Source organism: Lampris incognitus, chromosome 15 (genome assembly GCF_029633865.1).
Source record: "Lampris incognitus isolate fLamInc1 chromosome 15, fLamInc1.hap2, whole genome shotgun sequence".
Lineage (NCBI taxonomy): Eukaryota > Metazoa > Chordata > Actinopteri > Lampriformes > Lampridae > Lampris > Lampris incognitus.
This window is the reverse complement of record NC_079225.1, coordinates 40,047,326-40,064,067: the sequence shown is the minus strand read 5'-3', so window position 1 is coordinate 40,064,067 and position 16,742 is coordinate 40,047,326.

The window sequence follows — 16,742 nt, the reverse complement described above, 5'->3', positions numbered from 1 at the left end:
ACACACACACACACACACACACACACACACACACACACACACACACACACACACACACACACACACACACACACACACACACACTTGTACTCACTCACAGACTCTTATATTCACTCACACACACACACACACACACACACACACACACTCCAATACTCACACACACCCAGTGCAAACACACACACACACACACACACACTTACACTCACTCACACTCTTATACTCTCTCTCACACACACACACACTCTCTCTCTCCTATAGTCACACAAACCCCATGCAAACACACACACACTCTTATACTCACACACACACTCTCTCTCTCTCTCCTATAGTCACACACACCCCGTGCAAACACACACACACTCTTATACTCACACACACACACACACACACACACACACACACACACACACACACACACACACTTATACTCACTCACACACTCTTATATTCACTCACACACACACACACACTTATACTCACTCACACACTCTTATATTCACTCACACACACACACACACACACATACACTCCAATACTCACACACACCCAGTGCAAACACACACACACACACACACTTACACTCACTCACACACTCTTATACTCTCTCACACACACACACACACTCTCTCTCTCTCCTACAGTCACACAAACCCCATGCAAACACACACACACTCTTATACTCACACACACACACACACATACACTCCAATACTCACACACACCCAGTGCAAACACACACACTTACACTCACTCACACACTCTTATAGTCTCTCACACACACACACTTATACTCACTCACACACACACTTATACTCACTCACACACACACTTATACTCACACACACCCAGTGCAAACACTCACACATACATAGGCACTTACATGCACATAGTTTCCTATGTGTCAGTCTCTAACGTGTCATGTACACATATGCACACATACAAACGTATTATCAACACACATACACAAATGCCTTTGCACACACACACACACACACACACAAACACACACGGCCCACAGCGCTCCAGCAGTCAGCTGTAGGAGAAACACTCCCTCCGCAGCAGATCAGCATGCCAGTCAGTCTTAAGGAGCGCAGCATCTGTTCAACACTTCTTTCAGATTTAGTCCAATTAGCCTGTTTCTATAATTCATGAGTTTATTTGCATGCTAATTAGCAAGCCGGCTGAGATATGTCAGGTTTTAATTGCTAATGGGGCTGAAAGGTCAGTCCAGTCAAGAGCTTATGACTGCTGACAGCCATGGAGCGCACGCTAACAACGCAACGGTTTCCAAGCGGTTTGCGAGTGGCACGGCCCGACTCGGAACGCCGTTTTCCACATGCGGAGCCTTTTGCTGCGGATGAGATCACGGACGAGACCGACGAGAGTAACACATCTCAACGGCATCCTTGCTTATTCGTGTTCTCCTGCATTGGAAAAAGGAGGAAAACATGTGGGGAGAAGCGACGATCTGGTCATCTGATCTCTCTGAATGACCTCTTAGATCGAAGGGATCCCAGATCTTGTATGCGACAGTGCGACCTTACAGACTTTGACTTCACAAAAAAAGAAAAAAAAAAGACTTTAGGAGAAGAATGACGTCAGTGTACGTGTATACCGACGCCCGTTTATTGCAGTTCAGGGCTGCATGTAAAGGTATTTGAAGAAGAACGAGGAGAAAGCCACTTTGTTTACTCATCGCAGGTTAAAATGAATGTGTTCTCTGCATTTCACCCCTCCAGGAGCAGTGGGCAGCTGCAGCGCCCGGGGACCAACTCCAATTCTTCCTTCCACTGCCTTGCTCAGGGGCACAGACAGGCGTACTAACCCTAACATGCATGTCTTTTTGATGGTGGGAGGGAACCGGCGCACCCCGGAGGAAACCCACACAGACACGGGGAGAACATGCAAACTCCACACAGAAAGGACCCGAGACGGCCCGGGGTTCGAACCCGGGACCTTCTTGCTGTGAGGCGACAGTGCTCGCCACTGGGCCACCGTGCATGTTAAGACGCCATAAAGGTGCTGTGGCACATGGATACGGCTGCAGGGCCATCTCAGGGTTTTAGTCCTGTGATGTGATGTTGCTAGTCCTCTGGCATAACTCTGCTTAACCTCGGAACATGGACGGAGATGATGAAGCACTTGCAGTCACGTGTGTTATGGCCCGTGACTCCAGGAATTCATCTTCAGGAGGCGGCCATGCCTCGTATGATAGAAACCGCGGTGGCCAGATGCAAAAAAGTAGTCTGTAGCGGGAAGGAAAGTGAAAAAAAAAATCTTTAAACTAATGATCCACAATCATGAAACACATCCCGTCTCACTCAGTTTGAAATGTTTCGTTGAGGATGCCACAGAATACAAGTTTTAAAAGGTAATCGGTAATCCCTGAGCGACCATTTTACGAACGAAACCTTCCTATGAACTCACAGAACCCAGATAACAGGGTTTCCAAAATATAAGCTGCTGTCAACTGACCTCAAGTCCTCATCCACACACACACACACACACACGGTGTCTCTGAATGACCACTGACAGCACGCTGCTGGTTCTAGAGTTCTGGCTCGGAACGAGATGAGCGAGACCAGTCAATAGTTTTGGACCAGGCGAGGACCCAAGTGATGCTGTTTTCAGCAGTGGGGGTGACCTGAGCCAGCTTAAAATGGGGACGGAAAAACACAAGGTGGGAATGATGACTTGAAAGTGTGGGTTAGATAGGAGATGATGGCGGGGGTGATGGACTGAAGGTGATCAAGTGACCAGGTTGGGGGTCAGTCAGAGAGGAGAAGCTGGGAGACTGGTTTCAGAGAAAGATGTAGAAGTGGGAGGTAATGGAAGTCTCCGGACTGGAATTGGTAGAGTGAAAGAGGGAGCATTGACTACTGATGGCTGCCACTTCAGTTCAGTTTAGCTCACATCGATTCAAATATCCTCAATTCAAATCACCTCAATTCACCGCAATTCAATTCAACTTTATCGCTCAAGTACACGCACATGATTGACAAAACGTGCAACTGCACACTCTCAGAACAGTACAAATAAGGGGCGTCTGGGTGGCGTGGCGGTCTATTCTCTTGCCTACCAACACGGGGATCGCCGGTTCGAATCCCTGTGTTACCTCCAGCTTAGTCAGGCGTCCCTACAGACACCATTGGCCATGTATGCGGCTGGGATGCCAGATGTGGGTATGTGTCCTGGTCGCTGCACTAGCGCCTCCTCTGGTTGGTCGGGGCGCCTGTTCGGGGGGGGGGGGGGTAGCATGATCCTCCCACGTGCTACGTCCCCCTGGTGAAACTCCTCACTGTCAGGTGAAAAGAAGCGGCTGGCGACTCCACATGTATCGGAGGAGGCATGTGGTAGTCTGCAGCCCTCCCTGCATCAGCAGAGGGGGCTGAGCAGCGACCGGGGCGGCTCGGAAGAGTGGGGTAATTGGCCGGGTACAATTGGTGAGGAAAGAAAACAGTACAAATAAGTACAAATAATGGTCATGTTGTAAATGAATAACTGAGGTGCAAGAGAGAATTATATGCTGGTAATGCTGCAGCTAACGCTCGTGATGTAGTTAATATTTTAAATATAGTATGGGGGGTGGGGGGTGGGAGGCAGAACAGCTTGCGGAGGCCGGGGGCATTGGAAACCTTGCGATGGCTTAACAGGATGTTTTGAGCCAGGTGGCACGTGTGGAGAAAGAGGATAGCGGCGATCGATTAGGCGTCAGATCACTGTTGTCTCTTGACTTGCATCATGTTCTCCCAGGTACCTGAAGCTTGCCCTTATCCTCACAGCATCAGCAGCCACGGGCAGGGAGGAGAGGGCGGGAGGAATCTTATTGGGTTACTCTGACTTCTTCTTTTATCAGGACCTTCTTTTCATCTCTGCACTCTCATTTAATTGTGAAGCTCACTGCATTGCAATTTAATGTGAAATCTGCCATATAGACAGTGTGATTATTTGATTGAAGTGCTGTGAAACAAGGCAATTTATTTTTTTGAAGTAAAATATGATACGTTAAATATCTGCAGATGAGAACTCCTCTGTTCTGCATGGGACCATCTCATAATTGCAAAACTGATGCCAAGTTTTGGCTCTGGTGTTTGTATCCAGGCCTTACTAACGGACCTGCAGGATGCTTTTGCCTCTGGACCACACAGTGTGTGGAATTTGTAATGATACCGTAGGCTGGCAAGGTTTGTTTCCTCTGTGTTTTGCTGGATCCATCAAAAGCCACATATTTCCATTAAAAATTAATCTGATGATTGATGAATGCATGATTACACCCGCCAGCATGTGAAATTAAAAAATCATGAATCAGGATAATACGAATCATTAAAATTAAATGCTTAATGAGTGTTGGCCACAGATTGTCACCTCTGCTTCCATGAATCAATCGTTTAGGGCTATAAAACACTGAAGATCATGTGATACACCTAAATCTTGTCTTCATCCTTTTTTACTGAAATATTTTTCGGTTGAAAAAAAAAAAACCCCACTGTATTACCAAGACTGATTTTGCAATCCATATTTTTTAAAGAATCATATTCTGTCTGAAATATCTTTATGCACAGAACACAAGCTCTCCTCCAAGGACAAGTGTATGGTATATTCCAATAAAATACTTTTATATACTCTGACATTGGGTCATTATTCTTTGTTAGCCTGACTAAAAGCATTTCTCAGGGAGTTTTCACAGTTACAAACAGTTCCAGCTGCCAGGACAGCGAGAGGTGAGAGGAGAGGAGAGGAAATAATCAGACGGCCCACGGTGACAGGCGGCTGTGGCAGACGAGTCCATCCATTCATCCATCCATCCATTATCCGAACCACTTATCCTGCTCTCAGGGTCGCGGGGTGCGGTGGTAAACAAAAATGGACGCTGACTTTTTTTTAAAAATTTCCCCCTTTTCTCCCCAATTACCCCACTCCTTTTGAGCCGTCCTGGTCGGTCGCTGCTCCACCCCGTGCCCTGACTGCCTAGAGGAGGCGCTAGTGCAGCGACCAGGACAAATACCCACATCCGACTTCCCACCCGCAGACACGGCCAATTGTGTCTGTAGGGACGCCCGGCCAAGCCGGTGTCGGTACTTGATCTACACACCCTACCGGATGTGCTCGGGGCCCTGCAACTACAGATGGCATCACTACTTCACACATTCTGATTGGGTAGGGGCTAGTTCAGTTGAGGGACAGCGGGAAACAGTAGATTGACGTTAGACGTAGCTCGGGCATTCGGCCCTTGTGTGCGTTCGCTCGTCCAGTGAGCCTGCGGCCTCGCTCCTTAGACGCAGCTCGGGCCTTCAGCCCGCGCGCCTTTACTAACCAACTCTGTCAACATGGAATGTAAAAAACACACAGCTAAATAACTATAAAGCTAGCGTTAAACAACGCTAACTAAAAGTTGGAGAAAGCTGGAGACACAGACTCCAACTTTCCGGTAGAGGTAGCGTTAAACAACGCTAGCTAAAAGTTGGAGAAAGTTGGAGACACAGACTCCAACTTTCCGGTAGAGGTAACGTTAAACAACGCTAGCTAAAAGTTGGAGAAAGCTGGAGACACAGACTCCAACTTTCCGGTAGAGGCAGCGTTAAACAACGCTAGCTAAAAGTTGGAGACACAGTCTCCAACTTTCCGGTAGAGGTAGCGTTAAACAACGCTAGCTAAAAGTTGGAGAAAGTTGGAGACACAGACTCCAACTTTCCGGTAGAGGTAACGTTAAACAACGCTAGCTAGCAACATAATCCCTGATGTCATATGTAGTCGAAGGACCCCGAGTCGATATTGTACCCGAGCAGAAATGGAACCCACACCGGAGGTAACACGGGGATTTGAAGAGAGGCTGTGTGAAGAGGTCCGTCGTTACCCTCATCTTTATAATTCATCATTAAAACACTAAAAAGATAACCAGATGTGTACAAATTCATGGAAGGAAATTGCCAAGACTTTGGGGAAAGAAGAAGGTGTCCGCCAACAGAAATGGAAATTTGAGAGACAAATTCGTGATGGCAAGAAAGAAGCTGAAGGGAAGAAGCGGTGCACCAGGCGGGAATGTTTGTGTTCTCACCATTGTTTTCCTTTTGAGCTGGCTTTCCGAGTTCATTAAACACCGGGACACAGACTCCAACTTCCCGGTAGAGGTAAGTTAATATGAATCAATTTTGAAGTGACGCCTTTTATGTTTACATCAGTAAACACCCGTCTCTGTGACCTTGAATCCAAGATAGCGCCACGGACAGCTGTTAGGGTCTGTTTCACCAACCCGGGTGGCATGGCTCAGGAGGTAGAGCGGGTCATCCAGTAACCGTAAGGTCGCTGGTTCGATCACCGGCTCCTCCAGAGAGCATGTCGAAGTGTCCTTGAGCAAGACACTAAACCCCCTAACTGCTCCTGATGAGCAGGTTGGCGCCTTGCATGGCAGCCTCCACCATCAGTGCGTGAATGTGTATGTGGATGGGTGAATGTGAGGCATCCACTGTAAAGCACTTTGAGTGGTCGGTAGACTAGAAAATCTTTATTTAAATGCATTCCATCTAGCATTTATAAGAAATGCTGAAGTGTAGCTATCTGACTTTGTCACGTGTCTGTCAGTTCCGTTTAGTTCAGTCAGTTATTTTCATCAGTCACTGTCTCCCATAGCATCAGTCATTTCCGTCCTACTTCATGCGGCTCATAACCTCAGGCATTCTGTTGTTTCCTGTTTTATTTTGAAGTCCTCGCCTGTCTTCATTGCCTGTTTTCGGTTTTATTTTGTAGTGGTTTGTTTTTCGTCAACCCCGTGTCTCACTGCTCCCCATCTCCTCATTTACTTCCTAGTGTATTTAGTCTGTGTGTTCCCCTGTCTCGGTGCGAGTTTGTCTTGTCTGTGTTTACCGGTGTAACCCGAGTCAAACACCCCAGCTTGTTCGTTCTACAATCTGGGTTCCCGTGTTTTTTTCCCTGACCTCATGTGGTTGACCTGTGTCCTGTACCATGTGGCAACAAATATAAGGTTGTTTTTCTTTCATTACACTGTTACTGAATCTCCCTGTCTGAGTCGTGCGTTTGGGTTCTCCCCCAGGAAACGTAACAGACCTTTGTTAAAGCTGAAATCCATGACTTTTATGCCTTTATGAATGGTTATTTTATCCATCTGGATCATGGAGTCAGGCGCCATAGTACTACCAGTCATCTTTACCATGGTTGGAGACACTCTCCAGTCTCCGTATACCGCTGCTGAAATGTTTTGACCAGGTAGGACAAACACTGGTGCAGCGGTAAACACGTTCCTACTGAAACAGGAAATGATATTGAAACGTGATGTAGATGTGGCCATGACAATCAATATTACTGTACAACAGTGTTCCCATATAGCTATATATAGTTTGTAATACATTAGACTGTGTTAGCTGTGGTCACAGGATCCATTTATACAAGGGTGGGAACTGTTTACTGCTGAGCTGACGGCACACCAGCCACAATGGCTGCTACACCTGGTTTGTAGTCCCCGAAAATCAGAGCCAACAGGCCTGTCTCTCTCTGCCCCCTACTTCAACTATATCAGAACCACCACCACACTGCCACCACGTTTCAAAATAAGCTTCGAAGGAGATTTAATAACAGTAAAATCAGTAATGACAGTACAAGTCAGCACTCGGGTAGCAATCACTGAATGCTGACCTACTCTGTTACAGGTGACGTGACTGCTACGAATGAAGATGGACAAGACACGCAATTCAAATCAAAAGGTAGAGAACACCCAGTACATTGATTGCCATCTGCCATTTTCGAATGTCCCCTCTGTCTCCTCTCTGTTCTGTCTCTGTTAGTTCATATGTACTACTGTAGCACAGGGTCTGATTTACTGGGTTGTGTCTATCTATTGCAGTGTTTCCCAACCCAGTCCTCAACGACCCCTATCCTGCAGATTTTTATTGTAACCCTGCATAATATGACATTATTCACTGCTGATTGGTTGACTAACTACTGACAGGTACCGATTCAGGGTTGCAAAGAAAATCTGCAGGATAGGGGTCCTTGAGGACTGGGTTGGGAAACACTGGTCTATCGGTATGTAGTGTGGTGCTTTCACCAACTGTATAAAGGAATTTCCTCTTTGAGAACATCTATTTATCTATCTAGATATAAGTTTGCTGCTCTTATCATTTGCTGTGTTCTGTGTAAAACAGCACCAGAAAAACTCAGCCGGCCAAGCAGAAATAAGTCATAAGTCACTGATTTTGTTTCATTCATTACCACTCAGCAACCCCTGCTGATATTAGCTAGTCATATTATGCTTCAGGAAAGACAAACTACTACCACGGAGCCCTATTAAAAACCATTGGCTGCCGCTGAAAAGGGAGTTTGAAGTGATTAAGTGCTGGGCTTTAAATGAACTCCGTGGTTTGATTAATCTTGCTGTTGGTGTTGGTGTGGTCTTTCCAGTGTGTTCTTCCTGCAGAGTCTGAACCTTTACCCAACAGACCTCTTAAAGCACGACGCAAATTTCATTTAAAGATTCTGAATCCAGCCTTGTTTCAGTCCAATATAAAAACACAAAGAGGTGTTAAATATTTGCCTTTAACAAACCAATGCTATCATTTACTCTGATTACTTTTGCTCTCCGGATTACATTTGGGGAAAGTAAGTAAATTAACTTAATTGTGTCAAGTAATATGAAATAATTTCACATAAAATCATTTCACATAACTTGACACAAGTTCATTTACTTACTTTTCCCAAGTGTAATCGGTTGCCTCATTATTTTTTTTTAAGTAAACTCAACTTTTAGAACTGGGGGCAGCGCTGTTGACTGGGGGGAATAGCATCCTCCCACGCACTACGTCCCCCTGGTGAAACTCCTCACTGTCAGGTGAAAAGAAGCGGCTGGCGACTCCACATGTATGGGAGGAGGCATGTGGTAGTCTGCAGCCCTCCCCGGATTGGCAGAGGGGGTTGAGCAGCGACCGGGACGGCTCGGTAATTGGCCGGGTACAATTGGGGAGAAAAAAAAGGAGGGGGGGGGGACATAATGATTTTGCAAACAGGATCCAAAAACCTTGTTCATTTCTGGGCCATAGGTGAAAAATAAATGGATCCGGATGAAGTCTGAGAGCCACAAAATGACAAAAATGTTTTAGAGGTCAACAAGACACCATGCAAGCCCAGGCACTGAAAGCTAGCATCCTGCACAAAAAGATATTTATCAAAGACATAAAAAATAGCCTTAGCTTGTCAACTGAATTCAACACAACTATTTGCAAGCTACAGCGACATTACTGAACATGATGGTGGGCATGACGGGTGACGGGGTGCCCTTTCCCAGCTGTGCCGTCAGGGCTTGTCAAGGACAAAGTCGCCACATTCAGCCTTGTTATGCTGGACTTAGGGAAATGGCTGTGCTCCTCATGGCGGGTGGATGAGTGCTGGAATATCCACTTAAGGGTAAACCAATCTCTTCCTTTTGCATATCGCTGAAACATCACTTAACACTTCACCTCAACACTTCAACTTCATGGCGATATAAAAGTGACACATATTACCTACTAAAGGAAATGGGAGCAGGAAATGGCCCGTAAATCATGGGAAGCACCTCGCTCCGGAAACATCCTGATGAGTCCTCCAACTCTGGTCTAAATATTATGACTTGGTGAGGATCTGTGTGCCTCTGGCAATCAACCAAAGTGCTAATAAATGCACGTGCGACATATGTACTATTACACAAAACACATAATGTCATGTTAACACAGGAAACCACATCCTTTGGGCCGGCAGGAAGGCGCTCGGGGAATGATAATGTCAAATTTTACCAACAGAAGAAAAATACCAGCAGTCACACCCTGTCTGTGTTGTGTGGAAGCAATTTAAAAAAAAAATCTCCCAGAAAAAACACAATTAACTATGTTGACCACACAGTGAAGAGAGACAACACCGTCCAGACGCTTTGAAACTCTTATCAAGAGTTTTGTGGAGCGACTACAGCCACTGCAGACTCATCCCCGTCTCACACACAAGACATTCATAAACAACCTATTTGCAGGTTCCAAAACACCATGATTGCCAATGAGTCGAAAATTGAAAATATAATTAAGATCCGCTCAGATCTCCTTTTAACTCCAATTCACACCCAGCACTGTTTATAACGCTTAACAACCGGTCTTCCAGATCCTTCCCCTGACCATAACCACGCCAAACCCAAACCTAAACTCTAATTTAATACCTAAACCTCACCATTTCTAATCAAATAGACCATAATCATGCCAAACCCAAACCCAAACTCTAATCTAATACCTAAACCTAACCATTTCTAATCAAATAGACCATAATCATGCCAAACCCAAACCCAAACTCTAATCTAATACCTAAACCTAACCATTTCTAATCAAATAGCAAGAGAGCAAATGATCCGAGTGGATTTCCAACAATAAGTCCTCATTCATCGATATGTTGGAATGCATTGGATGCATGTGACAGAGTGCGATTTGATATACTGATATGTAGTCTTGCAAGGCCAGACATATGATACACATGTGTATTCCTCCTCCTCCTCATCTTCATCAGTGGTCACTCGGGGTCGAGTATGACTGTCCTCCATCTAGGTCCTTGTGGGTATCCTTATGGGAAGACGCCTGTGCATGACAGCTTTTTATGATGAGAGGCTAATGCACCTGCAGCCACCACACAGTCCTTGGCAGGGGGTGGCCAGAGTCCAATGGCATGGAGAACCAAGACGACTGGGGACCACCCTCTGTTGCAGCCTTTATGCGTCTTCACTACCGTTGTGACCTGGAGACATCTTCTGCCAGTTCCGCCGTTGAGGTCTTTGTTGGATCGCGCTTCACCTGGAACCTCCCGCTTGGTCTGTCCGCCTTGGGTGACCCTACCAGGAGCCAAGCTCCGGACGGCATAGCTCGTGGGATCATTTGTACATGCAAGCTTCTCCGCCATAGCAAGATGGCAGTCCAGGGGAAAAGAAGACATGTGTATTCATGTATAGTCTGGCCCCGTAAAACTAGCTGGCATACATCAGGAATCAGAAACACTTTGTTATTTCACTTCATGTACTTGTGTACTTGAAATGAAATGAAATATCATTTCCCCCAGCCCACAGCAGTGCAACACAAAGACAAAAACACTTCCAGAAACCACAAGAACACATATATCCAAACTAAGCAACAAAAAAAATCACTGTCCAAGACCAGGAACACCAGCCAGGATGACTGTCGGAACTGCCGGTCTGCATGGGCTAGCAAGCCTGCCCCGCTTCCACGTCCTGTCAGACCGCCCTCTGTGTTTCCTCTTCGGGCGCAGCTCCAGGCAGGGCCGTGTTCCCTGGGCCCACCGGACACAGCAGGGCCAGTTCCAGGGCCAGTTCTCTCAGCCATCAAACGAAAACACAATCGTAGACGCAGACAAAGACACTGCATGGATAGTACTGGGGGAGGCCGCTGCAAACGTGAGTTCGTGCCGCCATCTTCCCACACCCGACATCATATTCATATGACAGAACGATGGCAATGAACATATTTTGGGACCTGCAAATGAGTTGTATGCGAGGGTTGTGTCTATGAGACTGCAAACAAAAAACGTCCCTAGCACATCCCCTAAAGGTCCTCTCCGAACGTCCAATAAATGTCATCGTGCAGGGTTTTCATTACGTCATGGGGATGTTATCGCGGGATGTCCCTGTTATGTCACGAGGACATTACAGGGACGTTAGGGGAAAGTCCTCTAGACATCCCTGTGATGTCCTGGGGACGTTATTATGGGGCGTTCAGGGAACGTCCCGAGGACATTACAGGGACTTAGGGGAATGTCCTGTAGACATCACCGTGACGTCATGGGGACGCTATTGTGTGACATTCAAAGAATGTCCCGAGGACATTACAGGGACGTTAGGGGAAAGTCTACTAGACGTCCCTGGGACATCACGGGGATGTTACTGAGGGACGTCTCATAATAACGTCCCCGTGACATAATGAAAACCCTACACAATGACATTTACCAGATGTTCGGAGAGGACCTTTAGGGGACGTGCTGGGGACGTTCTTTTGTTTGCTGGGCTGTTTTCTACACCCAGGCGTGAACAGCAGTGATGCTTTTAGGCTGTTCATCTGAATCAGAGACTAGTAGTCTACTACTCTGATCATTTTAGAGAGACGTAATCTAATCCGTCACCTGTCAGCTACAGTATATGGACACAGTACCTGGACAAGCGTCGGTCAACACATACGAGCTACGTCTTCGAAGAATCTCTGACATAATGCCGTTAGTCGTTACGAGGAGCTGTCATTTTCAGTTGTAGCTGTAAAACGCGGTCGCCGCCTTGACGCTCCAACCCGCGGAGCAACACAGGAAAAGACAGATGATAAAAACTGCATTTATGAAACCGAAAACTTTTGCTTCCTGTTTACTTTTTACTTTATCTCTGCCATCAGAATTGCAAGGCGGAGAGTAAAAGAATGGATTTGCTGAAAATGAGAATCAATGACAAGGATAACACAGGAAAGGCTAATTGAGTCCAATCTACAGGAAGCTGGATTAATTAAGGGGCAGAAGGGAGCGCCTATAGATTTACCTTGTAAAGATCTTTCTAATTGGACAACAAGATTAGTACCGACCGGGGTGCCGTGTCCAGTGTTTATAACTCTTTGCGGCTTTGCGGAAAATAAATTAAAACAGAAACAATGCACAGACATTGTTAAAAAGTTCTCCGAATGTGACACTTTTTGGGGAAACTTGTGAATTAATTGGGCCTCGTAGAGAAAGAGAAAGTCTAACCCCTTCAACTTGTGTCCATTCAAGTTCGCATTAATTTGAAGCGTAGGTTTACTCTGGTCAAGTTTAATGGCCTGCGATGGTCGATGTGTTGTACTTTAAACTTTCATCCTACTTTTATCAGGGAGTAAGAGGCCACACCGACAAAGACACACCGAGTTCGATGCCGTAAGGTCCCAACTATTGATTTTAAGATTTCAGTGTTAACTCTACACCATTGACAGAAGTGCTGGGAGCTTTTAACTACCTACATAGAGGTGTAGTTTTATACCCACACAAAAAGCCCATTTCACAATTTAAAAAATCAAGGGAAAAACAAAAAAAGCACCCGAGAATTTGTGATCAGGCGCCCTATAATTGGAGTAATTTGGGCAGAGAAATATGATTTGCAAACTCTGCATCTTCTCTGATGACTCATTTTATTTTACCCAATTTTACCCAATTTCCCCTCGGAGATTAAAAAAGTATTCCGATTCCGACTCTGATTTATGAACTTGAATTTTATGGGCAATTTGTTTTTCCTTTATAAAGTTTGGAAACACTATTCTTCAACCTAAAAGTTGGAAAGACGTTTCTCGCACCTAAAAAAAAAAAAAAAGGAAATTGTATAAAAACAGCGTTCCAGCAATTTACGCAATTTGAGGTTTAGAAATATTTACAAGTTACAAGTTTGGAAATGCATTGCCGTCATTACTATAACCAGTGCAATATCAGCATTTAGACCTCTGCAAAGATGTGCGCCCTCCACAATCAGGATCAGAATCCTTTATTTGCCGCGCACATGCAGACATGCACGGGATTTAGTTCGGCACGTCGCCGATTCAACACACGAAGGCACAGAGCAAAAGAACACAAGATAAAGAGACAGCAGGGACAAACAAGTGAAAAACTCATCACTGTCTGCAGCCCCTCAGAATATCACGGAGAAATAAACCGCTCACACCCCAGCAGAAGGAAAACGGAGGGGCTGGTGGGTGACGGTGGAGACGGGCCTTCTGTCTCTTCTACTCGTGTCTCTCGGCTGGCTCGGGGCGCCCGCAGGAAGGAGACGGAGCCGCGCGGCCCCGGGTCTCCGAGGAAGACCCTCATTGTCATGGAGTTCAAGCTCTGCGAGACACCTGATCCGAATCCGATAGCGGCGGCCGTCTGCGTGCGTGCACTCTGAGAACACCAACCGCCCTGGGGACTGGCCTCTGTGGTGCCTCTCTGTCCTCATGCATCTAACCCACATCCATCCCGGCTCTCCGACCGGCCCCTCCCTCCCTCCCTCCACCCGGGGGCGGCCGGGACTGCTCGACACACTGGCATTTCTAGATTATAGTTTTTATGTGCGTGGAATGTGCTGCTGAATTGCTTTAAATTCCTCTGGGTGTCTCCTAAGAGGGGGCCGGTTCATTAAATGGAAACAAGCATGACTTTCGACATTAACTATATGGGTGTTGTAGGGATAACACTCCAGTAGCAGCCATAACACTGACGGGTCTTCTGCGTGTGTCTGAAATCGCCCATGTGTGTGAACACTTACTTCCCGGCTTGCTGACTATATAAGAGAATGCAAATAACAAGGCCGTCGTTCGGGAATTGATTTGACAATGAATCCTGCATGGAAACAGTCGTGATTTGCAGCATTACCTCTACATATGTACCGCGTGCAGTAGGAATTTAGCCTTTTGGCTCCATTTTCAGCCATAATACTGAGCAGTCTGCTGCGTCTCGGAAACGCTGCCCAAATCGTGCGCCCCCGGCCAGCAACAAACTTACAAATGCAAATGATAACTTATGAATAACAAAACAGTTGTTATTCTCTTCTAATTTTATTGATTTTTCTTAAAATGCAACACAGCCTCTTGGCAAATCAGGAAGTACTCCCCCCCCCCCTATTCTCTTCAATTGTACCTGGCCAATCACCCCACTCTCTGAGCCGTCCCAGTCGCTGCTCCACCCCCTCTGCCGATCCCACATGCCTCCTCCAATACACGTGGAGTCGCCTGCCGCTTCTTTTCACCTGACAGTGAGGAGTTTCACCAGGGGGACGTAGCGCGTGGGAGGATGCTATTCCCCCCCCCCCCGTCAACGGCGCTGCCCCCAGTCCCCCGAACAGGCGCCCCTGACTGACCAGAGGAGGCGCTAGTGCAGCAACCAGGACACATACCCACATCCGGCGTCCCATCCGCAGACACGGCCAATCGCGTCTGTAGGGACGCCTGACGAAGCCGGAGGTAACACGGGGATTCGAACCGCCGACCCCCGTGTTGGTAGGCAACGGAATACACCGCTATGCTACCCGGACTCCCTGAAGTACCGTTTTCAATCTCGCGGTCTGTTCGCCAATGACGTCACCGGCGAACCCAATTTCATCAGCATTTCAGAGCCACACAGGGGGACTGTTTGGTATTGTGGCGTGTCATCCCAACAACACAATAGTGCAGCGTTTCTCAACCCAGTCCTCAAGGACCCCCCATCCTGCAGATTTTCATTGTAACCCCGCATAGGTAGCCCCGCTTGTACTTACTCGACCAATCATCTCGCAGCACTTAATTACGCAAGGTGTGCAACATCTGACAAACTTCATTGCTGATTGGTTGAATAACTACAAACAGGTATGCCTATTCAGGGTTGCAAAGAAAATCTGCAGGATAGGGGGGGTCCTTGAGGACTGGGTTGAGAAACACTGCAATAGTGTGTCGAGAGGTCATGTTGGATGTCGTCATTCCCCTTTAAGGCTGGCTGGAGTTTCTTCGGCCTTTTTAATTTCTTCCATCATAAAGATGTATGTTTTAAATGACGTTGTCACTGGCAAAGCCTGTGAGAGAGGAAAAACTGCTCCTCACCCACACAGATGCGGTGTCACAGACGCTGCATGAAAAGCCATCAGGGATTTCCTCTGGTCTACAAACAGAGCAGGAAAGACTGGAGTATAACAGAGTTACAGTACGGTAGATAATTAGACGGTGGAATAGAGTAAGACCCTTTAGGCTGGGCTAGTTTTTTTTTTTTGGCAGACCATCAGGAGCCAGATGATGCACACACAGTTCACTCACTGCAAATACAAATTAAAACGCTTCGAAATCCACGCCTGCGAGTAGCAACGGGGCAGCGGCCCGCATGAAAACCCCTGTATGGCAACTCATTTCCTCTTTACGGTGTTTGAGGAAAGATCATCTCTGGCACGGTGTGTAGTGCCAGCAAAGATATGCGCACACACAAAAAAGAAGCCTGGTTTGTAATCTGTCTGTTGCCCTTGTCTTCAGTTGGCATACATTATTATTGCCTCGATTAAGAAGACGAATGGAGGGAAAAGAGGACCTGGGGGAATCTTATATTGGCCCTCTGTTGTTCGCTTCTCCGTCGGAGGGCAGATGAGACGCCCCAGTTGAACATTAAGCCTGTTTTTTTTCTTCCTTTGATCCGTTAATGCCACGGGTGCGTTCCCATGTCACCATCCAGATTTTAATATTTCTGTCATCAATATCCTTCACAGCCATCGGAGTCTGTAATGCCCCACTGTGGACCGGGTAATTCTGCACACTGCAGAGCATACTATATGTGTGTAGATATATTTTTTTGTTCAGGTGACAACAAAGTGAACGAAGCACAGGCGAGTCTCGCCCCTCTCTTACTTGTAGAGGAATTATATGTACACAACAGTGGCAAGCTCAGTAAAGATGACTGCAAAATGTATTGCCCTCCGCAGCCCAGGTAAAAAAAAATGAAGTCAAGCTAGAAAGCAACGGAGCTCATCCGAAGCCACCTACCACATACACGCAAACACACATACCCATATGCATGTCGCCGTGCATGCACACACACATACGTACCAGCGGAGACGCACTAAAAACACACTCGCATGCGCGTGCTCGCATGCATGCATCCTGCCCAGGATCATAAAAGTGCACACAGAACCATTTTTCAACCCAGATGCCACAAGGATTTATTTTATGCTGATAAAATGAAGAAAACTTGATCATTTGTTTACTACAGTGTCTGCGCCCCTG